Source organism: Pseudochaenichthys georgianus, chromosome 13, assembly GCF_902827115.2.
Source record: "Pseudochaenichthys georgianus chromosome 13, fPseGeo1.2, whole genome shotgun sequence".
NCBI lineage: Eukaryota > Metazoa > Chordata > Actinopteri > Perciformes > Channichthyidae > Pseudochaenichthys > Pseudochaenichthys georgianus.
The window spans coordinates 2591260-2600214 of record NC_047515.1 but is presented as its reverse complement, the minus strand read 5'-3'; positions in this window follow the sequence as shown (position 1 = coordinate 2600214).

Below are 8955 nucleotides of genomic sequence, written 5' to 3'. Positions count from 1 at the left end.
GTGTGGACGGGCCGTTATGGAAGCTCGAATTCAAGAATTTAAAGTTACATGGAGAGGATTGCAAAAGGTCATTTTGGGCGTAGTATTCCTTTAAACTTCTAGTAGATTTCCATACCATACGAATTATGTGGATTCCAATGGCAATCATAAGATTGCCTATGGATCAAAAAAACATCAAAAAAACATTTGAGCTTCTAAACACGACGCTGAAGTTGGCTTCCGATTCAGAGCATCCGATTCGGCAGTTAAGGGGAAAGTTAAGGGATATTTAATTTACAGCGTTGAGCGAACAATCTTCCGTGTTTGAACCTCTTAAATCGCTGCATAGACGATTTATCTGGACTGGATTATCCCAGAGTCTAAAGATTCTTTATAACACAGTGAGATTTGTGAAACCTTTATTCTATTTGTGAAAATACAAACAAGGGAGATTGTAGTACTTTTTTTTACATGTAGACCACATTAGACCAGGTCCTGATCTAAAACCACTAGACCTACACTCATCAAATCTGGACTGGATTATCCCAGAGAGTCTAAAGATTCTTTATAACACCGTTTCAGATTTGTGAAATCTTTATTCTATTTTAAATGCAGCCGAACCGTGTATTAAAATGCCGTTATGTGATGACTTCCAAAGAGAAAAGCAAGAACACTCGGAATAAAGTATTATTTAAAATAAATGTTTTTCCGATTTCATATCGCATAATTGCACCATCTCCCAACATGCATTGCGGCTAAAACATCAATTGTTTTAGCCTATCAAAACCTCTGAAAAAAGAAAGGTGTCTCTCAGAATCGAAAGAGAAAACCCTATGGGAAAAACACAAAAGCATTGTACACAATTTAAACCAATTAATGTCGTATAATTAACTAGGATAAACTGATGTTTTTTAGTGGATGAGTAGTGCAGATATCACTGTTAAATCATTTGATCATTGGTTTTATTTTGAAAACGTGGAGACCGGAAATACTGTTTTCAACCCGTAACTTTACATGGAGGCTGCCGCATACCTCAAATCATCTTCGTAATATCTATAAAACTATAGATCCTACATATCGACTGGACGTGGATTCTAAAAGTACAATATACACTTCTCGCTAGAAATCTAATCAAAAAGCGTTTTAATGGCCAAACTATCCTACAATTTAGGATTTTACAGAGAGGGTTATTTGTGAATAAACGACCATCTGTAACGTTAGCATTCAACGGGAGCACTAGAGGCCGAACACTTTAAAACGTAATTATAGGACGTATTAAGCACTTGAACAAACGACATATTTGGTCGTAATAAGGGCCCGAGCAATCCGCCCATTTGGTCGTATGAGTTGGAGGACTTGTTGTAGGAAACCTGGGAAATATCCAACCAGTCCAGGCAGTTAAAGACCTATAGCTCTGACATCGCACTTGTGTAAAGTTATGGAAAGAATGATAACAGAAAGGCTGAAGTACTATGTTGAAAAAAATGAATGAATGACTCCTTCTCAGAGTGGGTTTAGAAGAGGGCGGAGTACTTTAGATCCACTGCTGTGCCTGGAATCTGAAGTCAGGAAAGCCCAAGCGAACAAGGAGTGTGTAGCTGTATTCTTTGATGTGGAAAAAGCTTACGATATGATGTGGAAGGAAGGATTATTAATAAAACTGGACATTATGGGTCTGCGAGGTAACGTATATAAAATTGGATTATGGATTTTTAGTCGGCAATTGATATTCTCGAATGCATGAAGTTGAGAATGGAACCCCGCAGGGGAGTGTAATTAGTCCTCTTTTGTTTTCTATTATGAAAATGATATATATACACAAGTAGGATCTGATATTGGTAAGTCACTTTTTGCAGATGATGGAGCTATTTGGAAAAGGGGTAGAAATGTAAATTATATTGTAGGTAAGATTCAGGAAGCCATTACGGAAATTGAAAGCTGGTCTCTGACATGGGGGTTTAGATTGTCGGTGGAAAAAACTGAAACTTTATTTTTTACGAGGAAAAGGATAGGTGAGGAGGTTAGGGTAAAACTGTATGGACAAGAACTAAAGAAAGTGAAGACATTTACTGGGAATATGACTGGACGAGAGAGTCACATGGAGTACTCACATTGATAAAGTAGTAGATACATGTAAAAAGGTTTTAAATGTTATGAGGTGCTTGGCACTAAGTGGGGGGGGCTGATAAAGCTGCTTTGAGGAACGTATACACAGCCTTAATTAGATCAGTCATAGAATACGGACTAATAGTGTATGGTTCAGCTGCATACTCTTCTCTTCAAAAATTAGATAGAGTCCAGGCACAAGCACTAAGGATATGCTGTGGGGCAGTCAGATCTACACCAGTGTCGGCACTTCAGGTAAATACCAATTGTTTTGAGGAGAAAACAGTTAATTGTTAATTACTGGGCAAATCTACAGGGCCATGAAGATACTCACCCTACTAAACAAACTGTAAAAACAAGTTGGGAAAGTAACTAAACTAAAAAAGAAAGTTTTTGTGTTTGTGTTTCGGAATTATGTAAGGAATTCAAAGTTAAAGAATGGAATATTAGTCCGACTGTGTTGATACCAGCTGTTCCACCATGGTTGCTGCCTCAACCTGTAATATATTTATCCTTATTGAAACGGTTACATTCAATGAAAAATAAAATCAACGTGCAGGCTTATGTGAACACTGTTCTCCATGAACAATATGGCCAGTTTATACAGATATTTACAGGTGGATCCAAAAATCCAGAAAATGGTAAAACTAGTCGTGAATTTTATGTTCCTGAGTTAAAGGTCAAAGTGGAAAAGTGAGCGAGTGATCACATCGCAGTGTACACAGTGGAGATGATGGCTATCTCACTAGCACTTCAGTGGGTAGAGGAAGTACAGCCAATGCGAGTGGTCATTTGCTCTGACACTGTGTGTGTGTGTGTGTGTGTGTGTGTGTGTGTGTGTGTGTGTGTGTGTGTGTGTGTGTGTGTGTGTGTGTGTGTGTGTGTGTGTGTGTGTGTGTGTGTGTGTGTGTGTGTGTGTGTGTGTGTGTGTGTGTGCGCCGGCTTTATTCTCGATGACTCAGCTCTCAACTACTCTGCACTTTGGAGGGATTAGCTGAGGCATGTGGCAGACAGACACGGCTCCTAATGAGTACAGAAACTAGGCCTACATTAATCACCCTGAAGACACTCACACAGTCTGAGTGTCTCTGTGGGGCAGACAACCCATTTGCTAAAAACTCAATCTTAATACTGATTATGGAAACAAAACTAATTCAGATGTGGGTGCTTTTGACGAAAAAATAATGCACTGTAATAATTTGTTGTTTAAAATGCTGGAAGTATTGGATGGTTGTGTTTTATGACAGGTTTGCAGCACTGCATTTGGCAAGTCCAAGGCTTAGTGAAATATCTGAACAACACATTTAATTGGAATATGACGACATTTGAGTAGCAGTCATTTCAGGGCAATTCGGAGGATACCTGTGCAATAGATCATTTCATGATGATTCTCAGTGGCTAGAAAGCAGTGCACTCTGTCCCATACTGCCTGCAGCCACAGTTGTCCAGAACAGTTCATTGTCATTCTCTTCCTGTCCACCAGATGCCCTCAGATCCCCTAATACGGGGCGTGCCTATGGGTGCTGTCCTATCGCGGAAGGTGGTCACCACAGACGCATGTCTAACGGGCTGGGGGCGTATATACGAAGGTCGACCTGTCAGGGATCTCTGGAGCAGAGACCTCCAACGGTCACACATAAATTATCTGGAGCTTTTAGCGGTGTTCCTCACCCTGAAACGCTTTCTGCCTTTTCTCAGAGGACATCATGTCCTCGTGAGGACAGACAACATGACCACAATATCGTATATAAACCGCGAAGGGGGTTTGCGTTCTCTCCAGTTACACATGCTGGCACGCAAACTAATCTTATGGAGCTGAGAGCGACGCACGTACCAGGAGTGATGAACCTCGGGGCGGATCTGCTGTCCAGAGGTGCACCACTATATGCAGACTGGACTCTACCTCCAATGATTGTGAGTCAGTTGTGGGTGCGTTACAGCCGAGCCGCGGTGGATCTGTTCGCATCAAAAGAAAACGCTCAATGTCAGCTGTTCTTTTCAATGCACGATTTAAATGCACCGTTAGGCGTGGACGCGCTCGCACACGTTTGGCCTCCGGTCCTTCTGTATGCGTTCCCACCCCTGGCTCTGATACCCCCAACTCTGGCCAGAGTGAGAGAACAACGCCAAACACTGATCTTAATAGCTCCACACTGGCCTGCAATGTACTGGCTGTCGGAGATATATCAGCGCGGGCAGCCGTGGCAGCTCCCGCTACGCAGGGACATACTGTCTCAGGCGGGGGGGACGATTTTTCACCCACACCCAGAGCACGGGGCACTATGGGCCTGGCCCATGAGTGGTATAACCTGAATACAGTGGGACTCCCTCAGAAGGTGATAAACACTATTCAGAGTGCAAGAGCTTCCTCCACCAGGTCCCTCTATGACTGTAAGTGGAGGGTGTTTGAGGAGTGGTGCCTTCAAGAAGGACACATCTCTTTTCAATGTCCTGTCGGGGTGATTCTATCATTTCTACAGGACTTGATCGATAAACACAGAGCTTTCTCCACGATCAAGGTGTACCTGGCTGCTATTTCTGCATGCCATGTGGGCTTTGAGGGAAAGATGGCTAGCCAACATCCCTTGGTCTGCCGTTTTATGAAAGGGGCTCGCAGGCTCCTCCCTGTTTCCTGGTCACTGGTGCCCTTATGGGACCTGGCAGCGGTTTTAGATGGGCTCACTCGACCTCCATTTGAACCCCTGGAAGAAGCTGACATGAAACACCTGTCACTGAAGACAGTGTTGTTACTGGCTCTGGCATCTGCCAAGCGAGTCAGTGACATTCATGCGCTCTCTGTACATCCTTCATGCTTCAGTGTTGCTGAAGCCCAACCCTGCCTTTGTACCTAAGGTGGTTGGCTCATGTACCCCCATTGACATTGAGGCATTTCCTCCGCCACTGTGTTCCTCTGAGGAACAGCGGCCGAATTTGCTGTGCCCAGTCCGTGCTTTATACACCTATATGGACAGGTCAAAAGAGTTTCGATGCAATGACCAACTCTTTGTATCCTGGGCTAACCCTCATAAGGGCAAGCCCGTTACCAGGCAACGGCTCTCCCACTGGATTGTGGAAGCGATTGCTCTGGCTTATACGAGTCAGGGTTTGCAGGCACCAACGGGCATGCGTGCTCATTCTACTCGTGGACTGGCTACATCCTGGGCTTTGTTCAAGGATGTTTCCATCCAAGACATTTGTGCAGCAGCAAGCTGGTCCCAGCTCTCTGCAGGTCATTGACTAGGTCCCCCCGTGTGGTTCTGGGATTTTTGCTCACCGTTCTTGTGATCATGTTGACCCCACGGGGTGAGATCTTGCGTGGTGCCCCAGATCGAGGGAGATTATCAATCGTCTTGTATGTCTTCCATTTTCTAATAATTGCTCCCACAGTTGATTTCTTCACACCAAGCTGCTTACCTGTTGCAGATTCAGTCTTCCCAGCCTGGTGCAGGTCTACCATTTTGTTTCTGGTGTCCTTTGACAGCTCTTTGGTCTTGGCCATAGTGGAGTGTGGAGTGTGACTGTTTGAGGTTGTGGACAGGTGTCTTTTATACTGATAACGAGTTCAAACAGGTGCCATTAATACAGTTAACGAGTGGAGGACAGAGGAGGCTCTTAAAGAAGAAGTTACAGGTCTGTGAGAGCCAGAAATCTTGTTTGTTTGTAGGTGACCAATTACTTATTGTACCGAGGAATTTACCAATTAATTCATTAAAAATCCTACAATGTGATTTCCTGGATTCTTTCCCCCCATTCTGTCTCTCATAGTTGAAGTGTACCAGGGTGAACATTACAGGCCTCTCTCATCTTTTTAAGTGGGAGAACTTGCACAATACTTTTTTGCCCCACTGTATGTAGGAAGAGATGGGCGCCATGGAAGCAAAAAAGTTCCTGTCATTTTCCATTTGTTAACCTCAATTGGACCAATGATTCCCCAAGTTCCTCATTTTGATGTATTTTGGACGTATTGAAATAATTCAATAAATCTGAAATAATATGAAATGCATCAGCTACCGATACAATAATATGAAGTTCAAACACTGTAAGCAAATACAGCGGTATGTTTATAAAACCATGTTCTTACAACTGTTCACCATGATATCCTATTAAAGCAATGTAGATAACTTGTTTTTATTCACCTTTAAATCTCAGGATTCAACATTGTCTATGATAACTCCCACTTTGGATCGTCTGTCCAATAGATTTGAAAACGTCTTCGACCAAACATCTAATGAGAATTGCACACCTGTTCTGCATTTACTGTCTATGTGGTTGGCTTTGTGTTTATCCTGTTTGACTCTGATGAAGATACAGTATGTGAAATGTCAGATTTAGCCAGAGTCTAATTTTCATCTGCAGTCCCTGGCAGGTTGATGATTAGAAGAAAAAACAGTAACACTTTATATTAAGGTATAAACAAATTAACCGTCAACTAGTTGTTCATTAACATGCATATTAGCAGTATATTGGCTCTTTATTAGTAATTATAAAACACTTATTAATGCCTTATTCTACATGACCATATTCTACAAGTAATAAGCCATTAGTTGAGAGTTTTTCCTCAATAACCCTCTAATTAGTGCTTATTTGTTGCAAGTAAGGAAGATGTTGTAGATGAGTTTTGGTCTTAATATGCTCTGCTCAATATGGGCCTAATAAGGCAGTAGTAACTCAAGAATAGTAATTCTCCTACAGTATAATAACACTTAACAAATATGATCTACAGGGTACATGCAGGAATCCTGAAGTCAAATTTAAGACCTTTTTTAAGACCCTTTCCAAACATTTTAAGACCTCATCGCAACTTCGAGTTCTAACCGGTTACATTGGCGACACACTTTACCTCACATTTACTATATTGATTGTAAGATAGCACAACTAAACAGAGTGCAGACAGACTACTGAAGCCTCCTCCTGCAGTATGCTGCTTTGTTGCTTCTGTACTCTGTGCTCTTTCATTCCAGTAAAACTCCTCAGAAACCATTAGAAACCAGTATTTGACCAATAAACAAAGCAATTGACAAAACTTTGAACTATGAAATATATTAAACTTTGGTGAGCTTCAGCGGTAATGCCATATACAGTAGGAGCTCCCTCACAAATACCCAGGGGTTAAATTGGGCTGGGGCTGTCCGGGGCTAAGCCCGGCACATAGGACGATGCTCTTACGTCATCACCCTCACACATATGTCATATGTTTACAAAAAACGATATATATGTTAAGACTTTTCTCGTTCTTAATATAGACTATATTTAGGGTCGATATGTGTTGACCTTACTTTGAAATAGCAGATCTCTGTGACCGGAAATAGTTTGGCTTAGACCCCGGCCCCACGAGGACGTATACAGTAAAACGCATACGCAAACGCAAACAAGTCTTCCGTTCACACGCATTCGATTCATTAACGTGTCCGTTCACACTAGACCGCTGGAAATGCTGGAAACGCTGTAGTACATATGCCAGGCCTGTAAGTGGCGCTGCTGCCGCCACAAAATACACCAAAAGCAGCGAAGAAGACCCCGGAGCATGGTTGTCATGGTTGCCCTTCTGTTTATTCTCCGCGGACGGCGTGTTCTCCTGCTGTATATCTCTCAGGTATACAGCACAGAGCAGAGCAAGGCAACGAAACTTAAAATAAGAAGCAGCATTTTATGGCACGCTATGCATGGGGCCACCTTGAGGGGGTTTCCCGACATGTTGTTTCAGTAAATTAAAGGGTGTTTCATGTTGTCGTTGCTGTGGACCTTCTTAATACCTTGGAAAATGCCGTTTAATACTTTTTAATAGCCTTAATTTTCGCTAAATTGTGTTATCAACTTTTAATACTTTTTAAGACCCCGCGGACACCCTGATCTATTCTTATGTAACAACGTAAGAGTAGATTTAACTGGTTTACTTTGGTAACATGCTTCCGGGACTTCCTCATGGGAACGTATACAACAGGCTCTTTCAATACCAAGAGTGAGTTTTCCCCCTGCTGGACAAATGCAATAACATGTAATAATAACAAAAGGTAAGATACCACATTTCCCCCCCTTTAAGCTAACAATACTTCCCGAAGGTGGGGGTATAACATACTCCCGTTACACAACATTTCGAGGTACTGACATAAATCCTTTCACTTTCAAAGATTAACATTCTAAACATTTCCTTAAAGTGAGAACAGAGAATTATGCTGCTCTATTAATTGAACATCTCTTGATCTATTTAACAAAGTCTTTCAGGTATACAGGTGGCTGTTTCTCGCGCTCTGATCGTCTCACCACGGGTGTAGCAGGCAAGTCCGGCGGGACCGGAGTACACAGAATCACTGGCTCACTTGCAGGAGGTCCTTCTTGCTCGATTGTCACTGGAACCACAGTGTCTCTGTTGGAGTCCAGCACTGGCTCTAAGGACACGGTGTCTGTCAATCTGGCTCTTACTTGATCCACATGCCGCTTCACGACTTGACCACTTACAATGATCACTGTCTATGACACTGGACCTGATGAGCTGTCGAGGACCGCAGGGATCCATTTAGGTCCATAAGGGTAGTTTCTGATGAAAACTGTATCCCCAGGTGAGAAACTTCTCAGTTTCCTGTTTGTGTCATGGGACTGTTTCTGTTTTAGTTGTTTTTGCTGCACTCTTGTTTTCACATCTGGCAGGAGCAGGTCAAGTGCAGATCTGAGTCTCCTTGTCATCACCAACTCTGCAGGCGACAGGCCTGTGGTCGCGTGAGGTGTGATGCGGTAACTGAACAGAAACCTTGACAGTCTAGTTTGCAATGTTTCACCTTTCATCTTTTTCATTTTTTTTTTTTAAGGTTTGGACCGCCCTCTCTGCCAGCCCATTAGAAGACGGGTGAAACGGTGCTGACCTCACATGGCGGA